General features: G+C 40.7%; 1 protein-coding gene and 1 long non-coding RNA gene across 2 annotated transcripts in view; one reads left to right on the top strand and one right to left on the bottom strand.

Annotated features, from left to right (window-relative positions):
* PLXNA2 (plexin A2) overlaps positions 1-25,036 on the top strand; it is a 311,446-nt gene that overhangs the window by 901 nt on the left and 285,509 nt on the right. The window lies entirely within an intron of this gene.
* The window catches only part of LOC116419100, a 111,170-nt gene continuing 100,363 nt past the window's right edge, over positions 14,230-25,036 (bottom strand). The window contains exon 5 of the long non-coding RNA XR_004229358.1: positions 14,230-14,409. This is a non-coding gene — a long non-coding RNA (uncharacterized LOC116419100). The remainder of the gene's footprint in view (positions 14,410-25,036) is intronic.

Here is a 25,036-nt window from a genome sequence, read left to right as displayed (position 1 = left end):
CTGCCTAGGGAAGGAGGAGAGAGTTCGCGGCTCCATTGGGCTTTGCCCACCCCGCCCCCATGCCTTTGCTCTCTCCCTTTCCACCCCCCAAGCTCCGTGCCTCCTAGAACGCCGGGCCACTTTCCCTGGTGTTGGCATGCGTGTCTGTGGGTTTGTGTGTGCGTGTCTGTGTGTGCTTGTGTGTTCGCGTATGGATGTGTGTCCGTGCGCGAGGCAGGATGACCGGCTGTCTCATCCGTGGGGGGGAGGTGACTGGAGGCAGTCAGGAGCGCCCAGGTTTGCAGTTCCCGGGGATTGCATTCCCAGCCGTTCCTTAAAAAGCCGAAGCTCAGGTAAAGGCTAGGAGGACTGGGGAGGCGAAAACGTCCTGATACCCAGTCACAGAAAGGGCCTCATTAAGAAATAGCAAGGAGGGAGCAAAATCTGCCTGTATTCTTTGGGAGTTTTTTTTTTCTAGTAATAGGCTTACCGATCCCCCAATACCAGAGGACTTGGTTTTTGAAGCTAAACAGTCACCCTACATGCAGTTCTGGGGCACTTAATAGGGGTCAGTATCTGGCTAGTGTCTTATAAAAGCCACACTCTCCTGAAGAGCTTCACTACTGTTGGAGTGGCCAGGAGGTTGGTTGTGTGTCTGTATGTGCGTGTGTATGTGGTGTGACTATATGTGGGTGCCAGGCTGGGCTGAGATTTTGCCCAGGGTCGTAGGGGACACTTTGTGAGCTCTCCTTAGTATAAATAAAATATTCTAGCCAATGTCCACCTCTTCTCCCTCAGCTCAAGAACCAGGCCTAAGAACTCTCCCTTTCCTTTATCCTAAGGCACTACTGATGCCATCTGCCCATAATTTTGGAGGTTGGTCTAGGTAGAAGATGTTCCTCAGAATCTGCTGCTCCCTAGGGAAACTTCAACCACTTGGCTTGAGAGATGTGTTGTCTCATCCTTCCCTAATTGGCAGACCTAGACTCTTTGGAAAGAGGCTCATTTCAATGAGGGGATGATACAGAAATTAGGTACAGGATTGGGGCTTCTAGGATACAGTTCTAGAAAATGGGGCTCATTTATTGGAGCTCATCCAGAGAGTAAAAGGATCCTGTGTATGACATGTCTCACATGAGAATCTTCGGTCTTGAAGTTACAACTGCAAAGTGGTGATGTAGGACATGTAGAAATATGAAGATGCTCCTAGTATACATGAGGGAGAGCTTGCAGGTTAGAGTTTGGGAGTTTCTGGCTGGGATTAGAAACAGTGACTTGGGGACTCATTGTGGAAGAAAGACCCACAGGGGTAGGAGATGAACCACTCCTTAAGAGTGTAATGAACTGGGACTATCTCAGAAAGTTATCTTGCCAAGCCTACTGACAGGGATGGGAGACTAGAATGGGAGTGGAGCCCTCCTTTGGTAAGGAGATCCCACTGACCATCATTCTTTGAAGCACAATGCCAGGATTGCTTCTTTATCAGCCTCCTCCGGGAGTTTGGCAATTTCAGCCTCTTTTCTGGGTTGACTAAGCACTCCAAGCCTTTACTTGAGCAGATCCAAGGAACTAAAGGCTGTGGCTATGGCTTGGGAAATTTGGTTCCATTTATAGTCATTGAAATACACAAGTTCTGGGTTGAAATATCAGCTATTTCAACCTTCCTCTCTTCAGCCTCCAGCTGAGCAGATGTCTACTTTCCTGGACTCCTCATTATTCCCAAGATACCATTTGATATGAGTAGTGTTGCCCAACAGCCTGGATGTAGTGAGAGATAGAGTAGGAGGAAGAATGAATCAGGTGCATATTTTATAGAAAACAGGGGAACAAGGAGGGGAGAAATGGTATTTCTCTGAGTGACCCTCCTATCAATCCCACCCCATCACAATCCTTTACCCCAATCTCCTCTACAGCCTTGAATTTGCCACCTACAAACCTACAACCTATTACTAGGAACGCTAGCTCTGGCCCACAGCTGATCCCCACCAGGGATTTGATGAGAGAGAAGGTGATTCTGGCTGCCCTCTTTGCTCCCACATGGACTTCAGCAAATTGCATCAGGATGGGGCAAATTGGCTTGCAAAGCAGCTAAATGGAAATGACATTTGGAACAATTTGCAGTGGGGGATGCGGAGGGGCAGCAGTTACAGCAGAGGAGTACCTAAGCTTCATGGCTTCTAAGGCTTGGAGAACCAGAGAACTAGCCAAGAGGGTCTCTCCCAGCCTTTGCCCTGACTTGTTTGTCTCTTGGAAGGCTGAGCACCTGAATAGGGGCAAAGGAAACTGAACAAGTGGCTGGCTGACAAATTGTCTTACTCCAATCCCAGACCTCTGGTGACTAAGGAGAAATGCCGGTAGTTACAGGAATCTTCATTCTTACCTTCCTCTTTCCTGTGTTGACTAGAGTACACACACATCTCCAAAGGTATAGAGCTCTCTCTGTATCTCTCTCTCTCTCTCTCTCTCTCTCTCTCTCTCTCTCTCTCTCTCTCTCCATCTATCTATATCTATCTGTCTGTCTGTCTGTCTATACGTCTGTCTGTCTGTCTGTCTCCCAACTATCTGGCACCAAGGTCTGGAAAATGTGAAAGTTTGCCCTTCCCCGGCATCCACTTATAGCACCCTTACAAAGATAGCAAGGGAGAAGGAGCCCACCTCAGGGAACAGTCACTTCCTGGCCAGGCCCACTTCCCATTTACAAACACGTCTGATTATTCAGCTAATCTTTATTTCATGGGCATGTTGCAAGAAAACACACAAGCAGGAGGGGAAGCCAGTGACATGGTTAAATATACACGGCAGCGGCAGCTGGCAGCAGGCAGCGGTCTAAGCGCACCAATTCAGGTAGTATGAAATATTGATGGAGCCAGGCTTGTCACTGTATTTAGGGTTTTTTTATATTGTCTGTCCTGCTCCCTCTCCCACAGATACCTACCTCTCTGACGTGTGATATGGCAAAGGGGTCCTCCAGCTCTGTCTCTGGAGAGGCACTGCTACACACACACACACACACACACACACACACACACACAGAGAGAGAGAGCTGTCTGAATGTATTGCCACGTACAGCTGTCTCCACACACACAAACTGAGGCACAATATACTTCTGTCCATCCCAACGAATGGAAATGCAGCAAGCTCCAAATCAACCCCCCTTCTACACACACCCCCTACCCATCCAATCATAAAGAGACTGGAGCATTGTGTTACAGTCTGGACGAGAAATAATTCAGGACTGTCCATTGGGGAAACTGGTAGAAACCAAGGCTTCGAGGTGTTGGTGTTTTATAGCTCAATCTCTCCACACACCACCCTTCCTTGAAGCTCCCCCTCCTCAGGGATATTCAGTTATTAATTCATTAGATTTGAATTTTCTAAGCCCGCCTCTCCCCCACCCCCTATATGCTCAATTCAAACAGTGATGAATGGACTAAAATCCCTCAAGGGAAACAGTTTTTCACTTAGTTACAAAGATTTCATGCCTAATTAGAGGAAATATGGGTTGGGGGGTTCTTTTTTTTTTTTGGTCATTTTAAAAGTTGTTCATCTCCACCCAGCTTTGCTAAACCCAGATTTTCCAGATAAGACAAAGAGAAATATGTTGTAAAGGGGGAGTGGAAAAAGCAAAGAAGATATTGGGGAAGGGGGGAAGGGGACATTCAGACCTTCTGTCCTCACATAGTCCCCAGATAGTGAATGAGAAAAAGGGTACCTGCTTTCACATCTCTACTCAATTTCCTCCGATTACCTGACTCCCATGCCTTGATATTTAGCTATAGAGACCTTTCCTATCTAGAACTATACTCTATCCTCTGATTTTCTAGGGCAGAATTGGAAAGGAGAAAGTTCTTTGTCTTTGGGAGTTGGTACGGGAGTAAAGAGACTATGGGCAGTGGGTAGAGAAAGGTAGATCGGGGAGCTAAAAGAAAAGGCAGCAATGGGCAAAGAGAAAAATTCTTTGCTTCCTCCGTCAGTTAACTATTAACCCTCCTGCCCTGCCTTAGCTGATATTTGCTGTCCCAGAAAAATCTCCTGGAAACCCAAAGGTCTAGCAGGTGTTCCACCGGCCCCCTGCCACCACAGACACTTCATGTTCTCTCTTTTCTTCCCCTTTCACTCCCCCACCACCGCCACACAATCTCCACTTTTTTGCTCCCCCTCCCCACGTGCACAAGCTCTTCCCACCCCCTCCCAGCTGTCCCTTCACCCAGGCCTGCCAGTTGTTTGAATAGGAGGGTACGTCTGAGAATTGTCACAAAGCAATGGGGGAGTACAGAGGCCAGAAGGCTTGTTCCCTTCAGGGCTGCGAAGCAGGTGCCCCAATCCCCAGGTCATATAAAACCTCTCTGGCCAAAGTTTGCAGAAGGCTCAATTCCAGACAAAACTCCGAATTGTTGTTAAAGAAGTTCAGCTCCTCTTGCTCCTACAACTCTGGACATTGGATATTGAATGTTGCTCTGACCCTCCTGGGTATGAGATATTTGAATGCAGCCCTGTCCAAAATACTTTCAGAAAGTATGGGGACTTATAGGATGGTATCAGCGAGAAGAACAGGGGATGGACTGTATCTCGGGCCCTGGGTTAGCGCTGGGAATACAAAGAAAGGCAAAAAACATGAGACAGGAGGCAGAAATGGAGAAACAGATATAAATGAAGAAGACAGGAACAAAACAAGATCAAAATATAGTTAGAGAGACATAAATAGGGCATAGACCCAGCTGTCATTGCACAGCCACAACGGTGGGGGTGGAGGAGAATTAAAGAAGGAAAAGAGTAAGAGCAGAAAAGACTGAGGTTAGGGAGCGTGGGGAGGGAGAATGGAAAGGGCCTCTGGCTTCTATACGAAAATCCCTTGCGGAGGCTTGGGGAAATTAAATAGAGAATGGAAATTCCACTTTATGACCACTAGAGGGGGCCTGTCACAGATGAGACTGACTCGTGAACAGTAGCTTTTGTGCATTTGGAGGGAGAAAAAATGAGAGAAATGGGAAAAACCCAGCTGTCACTGCACGGAGACCACAAGTGGCTATGTTATGTTGTCAGCAAGACCCCAGGGTCCCCGTCTGGCTGAAGGGAAATTGAAAAGGCTCCTACTAGCCTTAAATAGGACAGTGCCTAGGGCTGTAAAGGGATGAGGGGGAGAGGGGAAGGGAGCGGGGAGGATCCTGGAAGAAAAGGTGGAGATTGCCCAGGAGGGATGCCCTAGGCTTGCAAGTTTGTGGGTCTTCAGACCTGCAGATCCACTGGGGGAAGGCTGTTTGCCTTTATCTGAGAGGTCCTTCCCCCTTGTAATTTCTGGTATCGGCATTTAAAAGATTCTCGAAGCCCCTAAATGCAGATTTGCCAAAATATTCTCAGGTGGTAAAACTGATCCTAAAGAGACTTAAAAGGGGGAGAGAAATGGTCCTTGCAATAACTGAACATATGTCAACATGTATCACGGATCTAATCTTCTGCTTTGTGTTCTCAGTGGGAGCTTTTCTCTGAGTTATAATCCACCCTTGCATTTCATTTGGAGTACAGTATTGAGAGAGCAGAGTCCAGTGTCTTTCCTCATCTGAGAAGTTAATGACTATCTAATGGGGACATTGCAAAAGCATTGAAGTTGGGAGTGGAGAGGAGAAGGGAAAAGGCAAGGGGGTGGGGAAGGAACTGGAAGCCTCTCTTAACATCTGATCTTATCCCCTGATACCAAATCTTGACTTTCCTTTGGCTCAAATTTAACCTGGGGGGAAAGAAGAAAAGCAAGATATATGTATCATGTTATGAAAGTTTAATCCTGCTTTCCCTCAGCTAAAATGACTTTCCAGATAGGAGATTAAAAAAAAGAAAGGGGGGGGGGAGGCTACAGAATCACTCTTGGAAAGTTTAGCTTGTCTCTGAGGAAGAAAAAAAGAGAACAGAGGTTCAGAGTAGAACAGGAATTGGAGAGATTTTCAGGACAGCATTCCTCCATTCTAATGTTATATCAGTTCCCCACCCCACACACAATGAATGAATGTATGAATGGAAAAAGCATCTGTTAAGCATATACTATGTGTTAAGCATTGAAGATAAAAGCACAAAAACAAAACTTGACTCAAGAAACCTACCTTCTGTTAGGGGAGACTGCACACTTAGGGGACAGCTGGGTTGTTCAGTGGTTAGAGTCAGGAAGACCTGCGTTTAAATATGACTTCAGACACAATAGCCGTGTGACCTTGCACAGGTCACTTAATCTCAGTTTTCTGTTTGCCTCAGTTTCCTCATCTATAAAATGAGCTAGAGAAGAAAAGGGCAAATCACTGCACTATCTCTGCCAAGAAAACCCCAAATGGGATCATGGGGAGTCAGATGTAACTAAAATGACTGATCTTATCTTCTGATACCAAATCTTGACAATAAGTATCCAACAGAGAGTGCCTGCTGGAGAGGGGCAATTTAATCCTGAAGTCCAGAGATATTGAATGTGCTTCCAGAGGTTCAGTTGCAAGCAGTTTCAAGATGTCTCTATTAGAAGTTCCCTAGTCCCTTCCCTTCTAATTGAAACTCTTACTACCTTTTTTTTTTTCTGGAGGGGGGGAAAGGATCAGAGGACAGAGAACATTGAGGGCCAGTGATATAATTAATAGAGCATTGATTAGAAATCAAATCTCAATTCCCATACTAACTGTAATTGTGCATACATCATGAGCCTGTTTCCTCATCTTTAAAATGGATATAATACTGGTACCACCAGCCTCACCCAATTGTTGTAATAGTCAAATAAAATAATGAACAAAAAGTACTTTGCAAACCTTTCAGGGCTATTCTATCATGACTGTTTTCTTTTCGGGGGACTGGATTCACTGGATTGCCAGTCTCTGTGTGTACAACTGTTTATTTCAACTTCTGAGTCTGGGTTAAACTGAACTGGATGGGAAACACAGTGAGGGTAAGGACTGGACTCTTCCGTGTTAATATTTAAACTAATGAAAAAAAGGAAAGGGTGAGATGAGAGACAGGTGCTTCTCCATGGAATCTTGATCTCTGCCATGAGGAAAGATAGGACATCCCCCATAGTCCTCTCCAATCCTGCACCTAAGATTCAGAGGTCATTTCTTCATGTTAAAGAGGAATTTGCCACCGTCTGTATTGTTCCAGGGAGCAGAAAACAAAGACTATTGGGTACAAATGATGGCATCCAGATTCATACTCCTTATAATGAAGAATTTTAGAACAATTAAAGCCAATTACTGTTGGCTATGTGACCCTGGAACTCTTTTGCTAGAAGTGTTCCAATAAGATCCACCGAGGCACCAATTCAAATCTGATTTTTCCTCTTTCTCTCAGTGTCATCTTGGACAAGTCTTTAAACCCAAATTTCCTTATGAGTAAAATTAAGAGATTAGACTAGATAATTCTTAGGTCCCATCAAGCTAGAAATCTATAATCTGTGTCCTCTATGAGCTCTCAGGGAATCATAGAGGGGCTTTCTCAGCTGGATTCATGATCTGTTTCTAGAATTCTAGGATTCTGTGTTTCAGATTGGGGTGGGCTAGGGGAAGAAGGTAACAGAATTGGAGGCTCCTAGAAAGATAGCTAGGTTGGAGATAAAGAAAATGTTCTAATCCTGTTATGTCACTTCTTAGGTATGTGATTTGGGCCGCTGATTCCATCTTCCAGGATCTTAGTTTTCTCTTCTGTGCAATGGGGAGACTGGACTAAAAATGACATTTACATTTCCTTCCTGCTCTGAAACCCTAAGTACTTCTAGGAATCCCAGAGTTGTGGGAGTCAGAAAGCAAGACTATTCCAAGACATCTGACCCTAATCACCAAATTCAGAAATTCAAAAGAATTCAAAATTTCAAGGTGACTGAAGATTTGGGATTATTGTTTGTCTGGGGAAAAGCCATGTAACTTCTCAGGGTGGTCAACCAGCAGGGGAAAAAGCTGGACAGGGCAGATGCTCTCTATCTCTGAGGGAGGGGAGGGAAGAAAGAGAGAGGATATCTAAGTAGACTATCAGCACTTTTCTTTGTCTCACCAGTGGTTAGCAGAATCCCCAACATACAGTTAGCACTTAATAAATACTTATTCACTGATAAAATTCACTTAGTAAAGATGATGACCCTGGGGGATAGCCAGGAGCAGTGGAAGGGGAGGTTGTCATTTGGAAGCAGTTTCCTGATTCTAAAAGTGAAAGGCTGGGTTGGATAAATATTAAATTTGACCTGTGACCTCCTACCTCCCGATGGCTCCCCAAGCCTCTTGTTCTAATAGCTGGGGGATCCAGGATACCTGAAAGGAAGAAGGACTGTTGTTTGAGTGTGAAGAAGGTCATTTCTCAGGAGGAGACCCTGGAGCTAAAGCATGCTTTTTATTTTTTAAACTATTTCAGGACCCTAGAGGACAAACAGGCAGACTGACACACAGATAGACAAATAGATAGACAGACACATAAATAGATAGACACAGATAGAGATAAAGAGATAGGAGAGAGACAGAGAGACAGACAAAAACAAACAGAGAGATAAGACAGAGAGAGAGAAGGAGAGAAAAAGAGAGACAAGAAATTCTACAGTCACCAGATTTAAAGTTAGAATGGTAGAGTATGTGCTAGACTCAAAATTAGGATAATCTGAGTCTGAAACTTGTCTTCTGAAACAAAATTCTTATTAATATGTCCTTGAGCAAGTTAACCTCTGTTTGCCTCAGTTGCCTCAGCTGTAAAATGAGGATAATAATAGCATGTACCTCACAAGTTTGTTTGTTGTGAGGTCATATAAAATAATGCTTTACAAAGCTTAAAGTGACATAAATACCAGATATGATTATGATTAATGGGGCTGGAAGAGACCTAAGAAATCATGTGATCCAATCCCTTTTATTATTCTTGAGAAATCTGAAACCCCAGAGAAGTGACACAACATAGTTGTCAAGAATTGAACCCAGTTATTCAGATTACAAATCCTAAACTTTTTCTTTCATATTTCTTTGCCTGTCTTTGTTATTTTTCATCTGTGGGGATTGGGAATGGAAGCCCCAGATGCTTTTTTAGTAGCCAAATTACTTTGAGCAATTTATCTTGGTGTGAATGAACTGGACTTCAGAGTCATACAGTAGTGGTGAAAATACATTTATGAGAATGTGTGGGATGGAGAGGGGAGGGGATGGCAAGCAGTAGGGGCCATAGGGATTGAAGAGAGAACAGATCAACTCCATAACCAGAGTCTGTGATCACAGGATGGGGATTTTAACACCTCTACAACAAAAGACCTCCTGCTACATTTACCACCCCTCACACCTTTCCAAAGGGTTTATCAGTTCTCCCATACACACAATTTGGCTTCTGGTTCTACCTGGGGAGAATGGGGAGGGAATAACCAAACATCCTTGAAATAAGACATATATAAGAGACAGGACTAGTAAAGGTCTCTTTTGGAAGGGCAATCTGAACAAGAAAAAAACATGTAATGATACTGAGGTTGAAATATGGAATATGGTATATGTAGGCTAGTAGAATGAGAATCAGTGTAGAGTGGTGAGTGGCAAAAAAGCTTGTCCTAGAGCATAGAAAAGCTGGGTTCAAATCCCCTTCTGACACTTACTGACAGTATGACCCTGGGCAAATGATTTAATTTCTCTGTTCTCTGGGAACGGATTTAAATCCTATCTAAGCTATCTAAGATTTAAAATGATGGAAAAAGTGATGATGCTTTGGTAGAGCCAGGATCCTCATCTGAGAGTGCCCTGTACCAATTAAGCTCCTTTTCTTACAGTAGGGATGAGGAGTATTCAAAGTCTTCCCAAGAGTTCTCGCTTGGAAGGAGGCAGGGGAGAATTCAAAGATCAGAAACAACAACCATTCCCCAAATGGAAAACTTCTATTCCCCTGAACTGATTTGGAATTTGTCTTCAATTTTAATTCAAAACATTTGTTAGACTCATGTGTGTAAGCACAGTGCTTCATTCAAAAGTAAGATTTGTATAAAAAGACGCTCAGGAGAGTGCCATGGTTGCAATGGGCATGACTTTGTTCCTTGAATTCCAAATAGCTTCCAGCTCCAAATATCCCCATTTGCTCCATCTGATCTTCCCCTATGGCATACTTTTCAATGAATTCTCTCACTATATTGGTCACTCTCCTCTAAATATATTTCCTCTTGTCAAGGACTTCCTATAACATGATACCCAGAACTAAATACAATGCTATAGATATGGTCTGACACTAGCAGATCTTAGTAGAGCTATTTTTGTTTTTCTTACTGTGTGTTTATGTATTAAACACATTGTTGTTCAGTTCTTTAGTCACATCCGACTCTTGGTGACCCTGAAGACTGCAGCACGACAATACTATCCATGGAGTTTTCTTGGCAAAGATACTGAAGTGGTATGCCTTTCCTTCCCCGGTGAATTAAGGCAAATTGTTCATGGGTCACACAGCCACTAAGTATTTGAGGTCATATTTGAACTCAGATCTTCCTGACTCCAGGACCAGAGCTCCATCCATTGAGTCATCTAGCTGCCTCATTAAGCACAGAATAAGTGCTTCATAACTGCTCATTGACTGTCACTTTCCTCATTCTGAGTACTATCTTATTTACTTAACATAACATAAGATCACATTAGTGTTTTCAACTGCTGTCACCCTTTTAAATGATTGTACTCACTACTAACCCCCTAAATAATTTTGCACACAGACTATTGTCCAATCACACCTCCTCCATTTTGTACTTGAGTGGTTGAATTGTTTTAACTCAAATGGAGAACTTGACTAAGAAAACAGTCAGTAAACATTTATGAAGTATCTACTATGTGCTGGACATTGTGACATTTGTTCTTATTTATTTTCATATCAAACTTTATCCAACTGTTATAGTTCATGAAGATTATTTTGGATCTTGACTCACTCAGACAAAATACAAGCTATCTAGGAGTGTGCTAGTAAATGTTCAACAACTGGCTTTTTGGGGTGTGTTGGGGTGAAAAATGTACCTAAATTTAATTTGTATAATTGACATTTTCTCTATCTCTTTCTTAAGGCTAGATAATAAACAATAACAAATCAAGTCCTAATTTATAGTGTTTCATAATTTCTGAGGTTAAAAGACTCACCCTGGAAGTCTGACCATTTGCTTTTTAGAATTTATATGAAACAGTACCCACATATCTTGTATGTCTTCCAGCTTTGTTTCAATTACAATTTTTAAAATGAATAATCATGTTAACTTTGGCATTCATTGATAAAATGTTGAAGAAAACAGGATTTAAAATACATACTGGGGCATAGCTCCAAGTTGATATAGATGAGATGATAGATTTAAAACTAGAGGGGATCTTAAGGCATCATGTTTGACTGGCCAATGTCCATTATTTCAATCCTTGGAAAAACTCCCACCTTTTACAGTAAGGAAAAAAAAAAAACCCTGAAGTCCAGAGAATCATTTGCCCATAATCCCAGAGATAGAAAGTAGCTGAGACAAGAATTCGAACCCACTTTTTGCTCTAAAGTTATTGATGATTCCACTATACTCCTCTGTCTCCCAGTAATTTAGTTTTTTTTTTTTCTGAATCCTCTCACTTAGACCACCTTTCTCCATGTTCTCCATCCAAAAGGTTAACATAAAGACCTTGGTGAGAACTCTACATGAGATCCAGCTAAATTATATCAAAAGCTTTCTCCTGATCTTCTTACCAAGATACTAATCCTGCTCAAAAAGGACATGAGGTTCATCTGACACAAGCTAGTCTTCAACCTATGCTAGCTCTTGGGCATCACTTTTTTTTCCCTTTCTAAATGTTCATAAACCATCCCTTTTATAATAAATGTCAAAATTTTTCCAAAAATTGAAATAATGGTCACTGCCATTTGAACATTTACCCCTTCTTTCCACTTTCAAAAATCAAAGTATTTTCTAGTTTCCAGTCTTCTGGCATGTCTCTCATAATCTCTGATTTTCCAAAGATCAGCAACAATATCTTCAATTTATTGCAGCTCCTTAAGAAATAGTTTGCTCTGCCATGATGACTTGAACTTATTGAGTATAACTAAGAACTTTCTTACCATCCCCTTACTTCTCTTGGATTCTGTCCTTAGTATAAAAATCATCTTCCTTGCACAAGAAAACAGAAACAAATAGAAGTTGAACAATTATGCCTTCTTTCCTTAAACATTTGCCCTGAATAGCAATACTATCACTTCAATTTTTCACTTGTTTCCAAGATAGTTAAAGGAGCCAATTTTGTCATCTTTAGCCAATTGCATACTTCAACTGATTCTGAGCTTTACTGTGGCTGAGATATACAGGACTTTTGTATTTTTCTGTATTCATTCTCATTTCCTCTCTTCTTATTTCCATTTCCTTTAAGTCTTTTAAAAATATCTGAGTTGGTGGATGTGTTCCCAGTTCATCTATGTCAGTCTCTTGACACAATTCACTCCTTTATTATTCCTCAAGATTATTTGTTGTGTTATCAGAATTTCATTCTTTACAATATTCCCTCTCACTGGGGTTCCCACTTGCCCTGTGAATTTTGGGTCATGGGTTCCTAACTGTTCTTTCTTTGAAATCTTTTCTCTTAAAAGCTAGGGTAGTTACTCTTAAAGCAGTCACTTTCTTTTAAGGTTCCCATTATTTCTTGTTAGGCAACTGGTTCTTCCTTATTTTTCACAATCAGGTCTGGAAATAACAATTTCCTCTTTGCCTTCTGCAACCTTTTGAAGGGTATAGTTATCACTAATGGAGGACAAGATTTTATCAGCTACTTTGCTTTTAGCAGAATGAATACTCCAGCAGATATTGGAATAGTTAAAATTGTCCATTCCTACAAATAATATCTCTTTGCCAGAATTGTGATTTTATTTCTAAACATATCCATTCCCTCCTTCTGGCCAGGTAGTCTATAATATATTTCTATCATCTGGTTTCTTCTTCCATTCTTCTTCACCCAAATGCCTTCCCCCATGTTTAAAGATTTCATATCATGAAGACCTCTTCTTAAGGTATACTGCCATTCCAAAAGATTGATCTAAAAATAAATAATAATAATGAAGGCTACTAAATTCTAGCTTCCTTGGACTTTAACTCTTAAAAGTTACCCTTTCTATTATTACTCTTGGTTTTGTGGTATTTTGTTTTGGTTTTGATCTGAGTAATATTCTCAGATGAGAATTTTGGACATCACAGCTGACATTTATTTGGTTTTTTTGTTTTTGTTTTTGTTTTCTGCAAGGTAATCATACTCCAAATCAGAGGCAAGCAAGCAGAAGTTTATATGTGTGTATATATGCACATGCCCATTTTCTCATTTGATCCTTATAACAACTCTGTGAAATAGTTATTGTGAGTATTATTATTCTTATTTTACAAATAAGGAAACTGAGGCTCAGTGAATTTAAGAGATTTGTCCATCATCACACAACAATTAACCAAGCAATAAAGGCAACATTCAAACCTAGATTATATCCCAAGATATTTCCACCATACTACATGGGACAGATACTCCATGAGTCCAACTTCCTGTTGCCAAGCAGATAAAAGGAGGGGAATTTTGTAGTATCCTTCTGCTTGCTTGCCTCTGATTTGGAGTATGATTACCTTGCAGAAAGCACTCCTTAGGAAATGGATATTCAAGGCCTTATTTCATCTATTTCATTGGATAAAGTCTCTGTCTATGAACTGGTTATGGTTTTTTAACCTTGGATTTGGAGGGTTAGAATTATGAGGTCAAGGAATTCCAGAGTTTAAAAGGATTAGGAGAAACAGGAGAAAAAAATATTTAGCGATATGGAGACAAAAATAATGCCCCTTTCAGGGGCATTATAATTATAATAAGCTAAATCTTAAGGAATACCTATAGTATAAGACTGGACCAAGCTTCCAGTATTGGAGAATGGCATCCATGATCAGTTTATCCTTTAGAGAAAGAGATAACAGAATAGGGAACACTGACAACAGGTGTTCTTCCAGGCTTAGAGGGTGTCCCATTGTCTCCTCCCTAGCAAGCTTAAGATGGATTTGGGATTCTGTTGTTTGAATTGTAGAGAAAAAAGGTGGAAGTTTGCCAGAATAGTTTTCTTTGCCTCCTTTCAAACCCCCATATGCCCAAATGATAGCTTTAGGAATGGCTTATTACAGAAAATAGGTGAACCAAGCCAACATTTTGTGCATTTTGATGCTGATTTCTTCCTTGCATTCCTGTGTAGCAGAGTAGTATAGTACAGTGGAATCAACAGCAAATTTACTGTTAGGAGATCTGAATTCAAATCATGGTTCTTAGACTTTCTAGCTGTTTTATTTGAGGTAATCAATTCACTTGACTTATAAGCCTCAAGACTCCTGATCTATGAAATGGGGCTGATGTTTGAACTACTTCTCCCACAAGGTTCTTTAGAAGAATGTCATTGTTATTGTTTGTTCTTTGTTCTTGAAAAGGACTGATGATATCCTGAGAGTGGTGTCTTGACCTGTGCAAAAAAAAAACAAACAAAAAAAAAAACCCACAAAGAAAGTATTTTGAAAATTTTAAAGTGCTATCCAAATATTAGTTATTAAACTCTAAATGGAAGCCCAGAGTGAATAAGGGACATGATCTGAGTCACATGGCAAGCTGATAAACAAGACTCACTACAAAGACTTTATTAGAGGATTCTTTCCTCAGTCCAGGCTCAGATGGTCACCTCTATATTCTCTCCTCCTTACTTGATCTCCCTCTTTTGGGGCTTTTGACCCGACAGATGTTTCAGAGTGAGAATGGCTAGCCTGCCCCAGGGAAGTGTCAGACTGCCACCCCTTCTCCCAACCTAACTAAGGACAATGGAAGCTCATTCTAGAAAGCTAGCCAAGTTGTGGTCCTTAGGACAAGACCACTGGCTTCTCTAATATATTTGATATGGCAGAAGAAAGTGATGTGAAAAGACATTCATGACCCAGACTGTTCCAATTAGACTCCCTGCACACATTGTGGGCTCTGCTGTTTGCAGTCTATGACTTGGTCATGGATGGCTGAGTGGTCCTTGAGGTCCAGGACAATCCTAGTTAGTGTTTGGGCTTCTATCGACCCAGTTTTTATGACTTTAAGAGGAGAGGACAACAAAATGGACAGCTGCCTAGAGACTTAGTTGGGAAGGGAAAGTCAGAACTTCCCTCATTCTTGAAATCCATAGAGAGTGCCCTGTTTCAGTTCTGAGCTACCTTCACCCACTTTTCTCTGATGGCACTGTCACTGTGCATTGATGGAATTTAATCAATACTTTTCTGTGATGAGACTGACTGATCCAAAAGGACTGGGACAGGGGAGTGAAGGCCTAGAGGGGCCAAATAACTTGTTTCAAGTCATAAATGTAGGATAGAAAGAGGAAGAAATGTTATCTCCTGAATCCAGGTCCTACTTCTTTCCACTACATAGATGACCCTATTTTAGCTAGGGTCTCCTCCAGTTGCAAGAGTTCCAGTTCTAATAGTGTTGAAATTAGCATTCCCTCTACATGCAGGGGCAGATCTCTCTGAACTAAGTCTTGGTCAAATCTGCCTCCTGGGCTCTAACTTCTAATCATTGTCATAAAAAGGACTGAAACAGCTGCTTACTCGGGTCTATTATCAGCTTGGTTGGAGATGGCGAAATTTAAATGACAGTAAGATGCTTAGCAAAGAAACGAAAGTCAGTGTTAAAAATAAAGAAAACAAGACAGCTTGTTTCATCTAAATAGAAGGGTTATTAAACAGGCCTGAATTAATCAGTGATCTGCCAGGGTTGAGAAACTGAAGAGTGGGCCAGAGTGGAGAGCTGGGAGAAGACTGCAGGGAGAGAAGTCGGTCTGCAGGTAGGAACTGTTCTTAGGCTGGCTGTCGGGAATATGGAAATATGCTCTTCTGAGGTCCACTTGGCAACTGGCTGGGTTTCTGCTCTAGAATGCTGAGAGCAACACAGATAAGGGGAGGGCAGAGGGGAGGCTGGGACTGTGCTTTGGCACTCCGCTGCTCTCGGCAGCTTAGTGATTCTGGAATCTCTCCATCTGCCACCACCTGAGCCCCAGATCCCAACACCACCTCCTTCCCCCTCCATTCCTCTCCAAAGTCTATCTCACCCTCTTCCCAGTTTGGGCTGAAGCCAGACTGTAGGAGCTGTTTCCCTATGATTCAAGAGACAGTAGAGAGCTGCTGACTCCCACTTCTTTCTCCTGATCTCCATATTGGGAGTTCAGAGGCCTTGGCATCCTGAAATTTTTGTTCTGAGCTCCCTACTTTCCATTCCACTTTAGAAAAGGGGATACAGGGACAGCTAGTTGGTGCGGTGGATAAAGCACCAGCCCTGAACTCAGGAGGACCTGAGTTCAAATGTGACCTCAGACACTTAACACTTCCTAGCGGTGTGACCTCAAATTAAGTAACCCCAATTGGAAAGAGAGAGAGAGAGAGAGAGAGAGAGAGACAGACAGACAAAGACAGAGATAGAGAGACACAGAGAGAGAGAAAGAGAGAGAGAGAGAGAGAGAGAGAGAGAGAGAGAGAGAGAGAGAGAGAGAAAGTAAGTAGCAGATGGTTTGAATGCAGGCCAAATCACAGGGGAAAGAAGGCATTCACGTATTCCAAAGAGCCCATGGTTTGGGAGATCCTGACCCAGTCTCACAGGCCTAAAGAGTATAGTTTAATGGTCATGTAATCAAACTCCCTAATTTTACTGATGAAAAAACTGAGACAAGAGAGGTAAAAAGCTTTTCCAAGGTCACGAGGTTAGTAAGTAGCAGAGCTCACATTCAAACACAAGTTAAAATTCCTTGTTCTTTCTTCTGCTCCAACCAGACAAGTACAGAGATAAAGGTTGTGCCTGAGGGAAAGGTGGGAGACTTTCTTTGAGCCCTAGCCAGAGCGGGTAATCTCTCCTGGAGCATTTTGCTCTTTGACCTCAAACATTCCTTTTCTTTTACTCCCCCTACTTTCCCCTTTCCCACTTCCCCCAACCCCCAATATAAACCCATCCTCTACCTGGGGCAGCTTCACCTCATCTTCCCGGATGTTTAACCTCTTAAGCTCTTCATATTGCACTCCATACATCATCCTGAGGCCAGATTCTGCCCCAGCTCTTTTTATCTCAGACTTCAGATCAGCCTTCACTATCCCTGGCATCCTCTTTGCTCTCCTCTCAGCACATTGCTCTCACTTTATCAGTGCTTCTGACTTCTCTCCCCTTCACTTTCCCCCTTTGAAAAAAAAAAATCTTCATTTTCCAGAGTTGGCAATCCTAGAAAATCCATCTGGTTCATTCCCCTGCCTCCCTATTGGAAGCAAACAATTGGAAGGCTGCTGCCTTCTAGAGGCACTTGGAGGGTACTGCCTTATGTACAATTCTCTTGGCCTGGACTTGGGCCTAAAAGAGAGCACTTATTGACCACAGAAAGCTTATAGTTCAGGAAGCAAGCTTTACTCAAATACATGCTCCCCAGTTTTCTTCCAGCTTCCCTATCTTAGATTTTTTTTTGTTTGTTGTTTTTTTTGTTTGTTTGTTTCCTTGTCCCCTGCTTTGCGTGTGCAAGCATGTGCATTTGCTACTTGAGACATGCTTGAGAGCTCAAGAGCTATAATCCTCAACAAAGAATAAAAGGTGAGACAGTATGAGGGACAGCTGCCCCAGTCTGTTTAGAGGCTTTGTTCCTTCCAGATAGAGTTAGTTTAGAAGTTTTTATCCAAGGGTTGGCTGTCAGTTTGGAAAAGTATTTAGGAGAAAGAGAGGCAAAGAGATAAGAAAGGAGAGAGAAAGTTCATCCTCTGTGTTGGGAACAAGCCCAGTGTCAGAGGAGTCCCAGAAGAATGCATTAAATTCCAACTGGAGTCTGGGGAGTTGGGGGTGGTGTCTGAAGGTGGGAAGGGATTGGTTATCCAAGGAGCACCTCAGCCTCCACCAGAAATTTCTCTCTTCCTTCCGAGTACCACTCCCTCCTCAGCCCAACTCCAGTAGCCTAGAGGAATCTCTGTTTTCTGTATGACTGGCTGAAACCTGTACTTTGAAGTGGAAAGAAAAATAAAAGAGTAGGAATGGGATTATGAAAAACTCTGATGGTGTGGAAAAAAAAATAGAAGAAGAGGAATGGGGTTATTGAAACTCTGAGAAGGGAGGATTCCTGACATTTGGGAAAGAACATGGGTTCTGAAGTCAACCAATTAAGGGATCAAGCATTTCCAAAGTGCTTTCTAGGTTCGTGTCATTGTGCTAAAAGATAGTGTCAATCTAATTCAATAAGCATTTCTTAAATGCTTAGCGTGTGCCAGCCATTATGCTAGGTATTGAGCATACAAAAACAAAACAATCCCTTACCCCTAAGGAATTTAGGAGAAGGACAAGGGGGTGAAAGGGGGGAAAGGGGGCCAACATGGACAGAATAAGAAAATATATATATAATATTTACAAATAAAAAAAAATATATATATATAAAGCAATCAAAGAGCCCCAACTGGGAGAATCAGGAAAGGCCTCTTAAAAGAAGTGGTACTTGAGCTGAGCCTTGAAGGGGTTCCCAAAGGTAAAGGTGTCATGTCAAGAGAGCATTTCAGGCCTGGAGAAGAGTCTGCACAAAAGCATGGGATTAAACTCCTGGATTGGCTTACCATGTGTGCTCAGCAAGTTACTTCACTACCTGATCACATTTTCTTCATTCTGTCACCCACTTCCCCACAAACACACACACATTCAATAAACTTAAGTGGCTTTCTATTACCCCAAGGACAAATACAAAATGTTTTGCTTGGCATTCAAAGCCCATCTCTTGGCTCTGGAGGTTTTTATCCAACTGTCCCCCATACCTTCCATATCTTCTGCCCACTGACTTTCCTGGCTTCCTTAAAAGTCCCACCTAAAATCCCAGTTTCTACAGCAAGCCTTTCCCAACCTCTCTTGATCCTAGTACCTTCTCTCTGTTAATTATTTCCTATTTATTCTCTACACAGCTTTTTGTTTATATTTGCTTATTGTCTTCAAATTAGAGTGTAAGCTTCTTGAATACAGGGACTGTCTTTTGGTTCTTTATATCTCCAGCTCTTAACACAGTGCCTGGCACCTAGCAGACATTTAATAAATGTTTATCAATTGATTGATGTGTAATCCATACTCACCTGTTAAATAAAGTGAGAGATAGAAGAATAAGGATGGCATTATGAGTAGTTCTGGATAGAGAGAACTAGATGGCCTCTAAGGTTCCTTCCAGCTCAAAATCTCAAGATATTTGTGGTTATTGATCATGGCTAGCAAAGTATTAGGCTTTGTTGCAGTCAGAAGCTAAGGGAATTAAGAAGCAAGTTCAATAAATCAATAAGCATTTATTAAGCACCTACTATTGTACCAGAAGAGGGAAACATATAGCTGTCCTTGGGTTCCAGTCTCAACTCTGATTCATCCTGGGCCTGTTACCATTTAACCTCTTAGTATTGGAAGCAGTTCTAAGACTAGAAATTGCAGAGGTGTCAACTTTCACTATTAGACAGAAGAGTTCCTCATATCAATTAAATCACAAGACTGTGTGCCAAGATACTGGACAGAAACAAAGATGAAAGTTCTTCTCATTCCCAGGGACCCTACTGCCTTCTAGCAGGATGCTACCATTTTACAAAAGGCATCCCTTACTCATCCGAGGGTAAGACCCTTTGAGATTCAAGTAATAATTATAGGGAGAGAGAAAGTAGCCAAGTACAATGCCCCTTGAGGGTAAGACCCCTTTGAGAATGAAATCATAATATAGGACTAGAGACAGTAGCCAAGTGCAATGTTCCTCCCAAGTAGCTGGATAATGAGCAAGTTCTCAGGAAACTTGCCCTATTCACTCCCATCTCCACCTCACTCTTCATTTTCTCAGCACTAAGTTTTTCTTGCCTCCCATACTTTTATCTCTTGTTGAAACATTTCTTTATATGTGTATCCATGACTTTTTTGGGGGGAGGTGGGGGGGAGGCAATCAGGGTTAAGTAACTTGTCTAGGTACCTGCATCTAGTAGGTGTCTGAGTTGAGTATTTCAAGCTCAGGAAGAGTCATCTTTGTGATTTCAGACCTGAAACTGTATCCACTGCACCACTCAGCTGCCTACCTTCAACTATAAAGTGGGGACAATAACAGTACTTACCTCCTGGGGTTCTTGTGAAGATCAAATGAGATACTACTTGCAAATTGCTTAACACAATTCTTGGCACATTATAGATACTATATAGATGTTAGCTCTTATTAGGTCCCTAAAACAAGCTTATGAGTTCAAATTGCTCTTGAGTCAGCACTGGCAAGAATACTACCAGATCAGTTTGAGAAAACAAGTTAAAATCCAATCTTTCCAGTGAAATATATATTTATTCTCTACAAACCATATCCTTTCCTCTCCCTAGACAGAACTCAAATGACTTGAATTTATTCTTTCCACCTATCTTTCAGTATCAAGCTCAAATACAGCTTCTTCTCTGAATCCTTTCCTTTCCCTCATAGCTAGAAATAAGTGTCACTCATCTAATTCTTTAGCACTTGGGCTTCATGGTTCCATTCATGTGAATTCATCTGTATACATTCATAAGCTACTTACTTCCATTCATGACTTAGATTTATACCTTCATTACTACTTACTATGCATTCATAAGCTACTTACTGCCTATGGGACCTTCCTTAGTGAAGTGTAAAATGAAGGGACCAGACTAAATGATCTCTTAAGGTCTTTTCTAGCTCTAAATCCTAGGTCTGTCATTCTAGATATGTAATCATCTTATCTACTTGTCACATTTTAATTTGTACTATTATCTATGAACATGTCATCTTTTACTGAGTGCATGCTTCTTGAGGACAGGTATTAGATGTCATTTACCTTTGTCATTTTTCCAGGACCATAGTGCACCACTTATAATGAGCATTTGATAAATGTTGGTCGAATTAATTTTTTCATTCCCTTTAAACCTTCTGAGTCACATCCATGTCTCTAATCATTCTCCTCAAATAATATTCCCTTCAATTGTAACTTTTCATATTATCCCCTTTCAAAAATTTTACATTACAGTTAGGTTGGATTCTTAGTTCTTCCTCCTTCTCAACATTATTTTTCCTGCTTCTGGGTATTGGTGCTAATTACAACTCCCCATCTCCAGCCATGCCTGGAATGCACTTGCTCCCTCTTCATCTGTGTTTTTCAGAATCTTTATCTTCCTTCCTGGATAAGTTCAAGTATTACCTTCCTGAAGCCTTCCCTGAACTCCTTGAATGTTAAACTTTTTTCTTCCTCAAACTATTTGGTATTTTATTTATCAATACACAAAATACAAATGAAAATTTAAAATGATAAAAATAAAATGGTCCCTATTCTCAAGAACATTACTTACCCAAGAGATGCCTCAGGGAACATTAATTCTTTCCCCCCATAACTTTGTTAAGGGTGGGGTTTGAATTACTCTAATAGAGAATAAGTTAGTTGAAGTTGATAACTGTTCCATTTTTTTCTTTTAATCTACATAATCTGATTTATGGACAAAGTCACATAAAGTAAGCACTTAATGTTTGCTTAAATGAAGTTATGTGCTATGCTGTAATGTCTACAATCTATATAACTTTAACTAAGTAGTTTAAACTTCTTTAAGCCTCAGTTTTTTCATCTACAAAATGAAAATCTTAGATTACATGGTCTCTGTGCCTTATATAGCAATTGAACACTTCCAGGGATGGGATTCCAACTCTTTTATGATTTAGTTACCCATTCATGGTAGAATTTGAGAGAAATCATTTTACTTGTCACTCTTAAGGAGGATTTCTTCAGAAGAGATACCTTTATAAGACCAGAGACGTAAATAGCCCACCCTAAACCTAGGGAAATCAAAACCCATGGCAGATTTTTGACCTGAACTGTCAATGTTTTTTATTCCACAATGATGTTCTCTCTAGAGTTTGTTTTCTTTGCCTGTATCTGGAGGTGTCCAATTGTTATACTTATAATTAGAAAAGCATACTTATCACAAGATGGAAAAAGTATTTTATACTTAGAAAAGAGAGGAAATAAAGCCGGGAGAAAGAACCTTCAGTGATCACATGATTCATCAATGGATTTCTATAAGCAAAAGGAGTACAATCTTAAAGAAAAAAGAAATTGAACCTAGGTGGTGATCCAGATCCACGGCCAGAAATTGGGGTGTCCAACTCTGTCTCTAAAGTCCACCTTATTTAGGCTCATCTACCTTGAACTTTTCATCCATTATGACTGTAGTCTCCACTCTAAACTCCTTTCCTAATCTCCTCTGGCACTCCCCAGGAAGTGTGGCTGATAACTTCTTCTCTCATGCTTCTAGGGTTAGGGATTTTTTTTCCTAGTACAGTCATTTAAGCTTCTATTCATTGTGCTCAAAGCTGTGTCAATTAGCCATTTAGAGTTAATTAGCTTTTAGAAGCCACTATTTACTAAGGTGGTATTGGTAGGACAGTTAGTACAAAACATTCCTAATTCTGATGATACACTCTGAGTCCTGAGGGAAATGAGTTGAATTCAACAGAACACATATGGCTCCTTTTTGGATTATTAGAAACATTTTTCTCCCTCAAGGAATCTCTCATAGTTTTCCTGAGACTCCACACTTGCTCCCTGGAGGTGCACTTTCTTATATTTAGTTTGTCCACTCTCAGGTCATATTGATATGTTGTTTCTTACTAGTCCGGTCTCTCCAATGACTTGGTCAATGAAGGTGAGAAAGAGAAAGGAGTATGATACTCTCTCTGGACTCATTATTTTCCCTCAACCTCCTTCTCCAACACACCCAGTGAATTATTATCTGATTTTATGAAATGAATTGAAGTACTTTTGAGACCCAAATTTTAACTGATTCAACAGAGGTGCCTGGAATTTGTTTACACCATGGATTAATTGATTCTGCACCTCAGTAAAAGTAGTGTTCTCACCTGATAAAAGCATAAAGGTTAATTTTTTTTTTTTTGCATATTAAAGTTTGAAGGGTATGAAAGGCTTCTTTTACTTTGTTGTTGGTTTTTCTTTCTCTTTCTTTTTTTTTTTTTTAATGGTACTCCTTTTAAACTGCCATGAAGGGAAAGGAATGCTAGTCTCTTCCCCCTAATTTTTAATACAACTCTTAAGATTTTTATTATTATAAATAACACCACTGTAATATATTTTTGCTCATTATGGGGCTTTTCTTACTATCATTAACATCTTTCATATTAATCCCAGTACTGGGATATCTAGGTTAAGTAATAAGTAACTTAATAATTTTGCATAATTACAAATTATTTTCCAGAAAAGATAGGTCATTTCCCAGCTATAAATTTGCATGTCTGTCTTCCTACAATTACCCCCAACACTGACTTTTCTATTAATTTTGCCACCTTTCCAACTTGATATGTGGGAGGTAATACCTCCCAACTGTTTAATTTTCATTTCTCTGATTATTTCTAGTTTTGAACAATTTTTCAAATGGTTGCTTATCCTTTTTTTTTTTTAAACCATTTGTATCTTTTGGCCATTTGTTTGCTAGGAATGGATCTTAATCTTATAATTTTGTATGAATTCTTTATAATGGTCAGAAGAAAGACCACTACAGTAAGTTTGAAATCCAACTTTGCCACTTAGTTACCACCTGTCTGACTTCAGGCATGCATGCCTTCATTTTCTACATCCTTAAAATGAGGCTCTTGGACTAGATGTCCTTTAACTTTCAGTTCTTGATCTAGAATCTTTCAACAGAGATATTTAATGCAAAGAATGTTTTTTTTCCTCAATCCATCTTTTTAAAAAATTAATTGCATTGATTTTGTTTATGCAAATTTTTAAATTTACATATTCAAAGTTGCCTTTTTACCTTTTTAAATCTCCCCTATTTTGTGTTTGGTTTTGAATTTTTCCCTCTTCTGAAAACAAGTTGTAAAAGATAGAGCTCTTGCATTCTCCTAGTGGAAAAAAATTGACTTTTTTATCATGCTATTTATATATTAATAATCTATCGTAGTATTATCATCTAAAGCATTTGCTTGCTCTTATGCCATGATGCCTTAATAATTCTATGAAAATAGCTGTAAAGAATCTAGGATCAATCCCCACTATAATGAGGCTTTAGATAGGACTTTAATGAAGGGACAGGAATAAATATTCAAAAAACCATTTTGTGAAAAAGAAAAATATATACTTGAAAGCAGGTCTTTAAAAAAAAATTCCATCCCTTCTCCAGAGTCCTGGCAAGTTTTGCTAAGTTAGAGAGTATTTGTTTGAGAAGAGGGCTGTAAATTTAGTTTACAAATAATCAGAGACTCACTAATGTGACCTTTGGTTGTATAAGGAAAACCAAACACCTATTCTCATTTCTCCTCATTTTTCAAAGAAATGTGAGAGTTATTTTTCCCAGATCTCTTTAGTATTAGAATAACTTTATAGCTATTAGTGGTAGCTTAACTGGCGTTCTGCCAAGAAACAGAGATGAGTTAACATCAGACAGAAAAGAGACACTGCCTTTGGGGTGGATGTACTCTGAAGACCAGTTCAGAGTTAACACCCAAAACTTTGATACATTTTCTTAGTCTAATAGTCTCCCTGCCTAATTCACCCAAACTCCTCAAGACTGGGTGTCCTGGGTAGTTTTGACAAGCCAAGCTCTCTAATTTGTGTTCTTCCAACAGGGTTAAGATGAGGGAAGAGGGGAGGGATGAGGTTGGGATGGGGGGATTCAAGAGGAAGGCACTATATGAAATTGATTGCTCTTGTAGTTTGGTTTATACCATGCTGCTCTTCAGCTCTGCCCGGGTGGTGACCTTTAGATAATAAAGGGAATTCTGGGAGATCTCTGACAGGCCTGTGACATATGGGGCAGGTCTGCAGGGTCAGTCAGTGTATCTCCCCACTCCCGGCCCCAGGGTAATGAATCTTGTTTTGGCTTCGAAAAGCCAGCCCAGCCAGTGCCCTAGAAAGATGAGGAGCCAAGGGAACAGGATACCAACCCCACCTCCCCCAAACGCCAGCCCCCAAATGAGTACATGTCTTTGGAGTCCTTCATAATTCAAGAAGACAACTCCAAACTTTAATAGCCTACAGAAGAAAAGACAAACACGGAATGTTTTGCTAAGGTCCTGGGAGAGCTGGCTCGGTTTCCAC

This window comes from Sarcophilus harrisii, chromosome 4 (assembly GCF_902635505.1).
Source record: "Sarcophilus harrisii chromosome 4, mSarHar1.11, whole genome shotgun sequence".
Lineage (NCBI taxonomy): Eukaryota > Metazoa > Chordata > Mammalia > Dasyuromorphia > Dasyuridae > Sarcophilus > Sarcophilus harrisii.
This window is presented reverse-complemented; position numbering and strand designations above follow the sequence as displayed.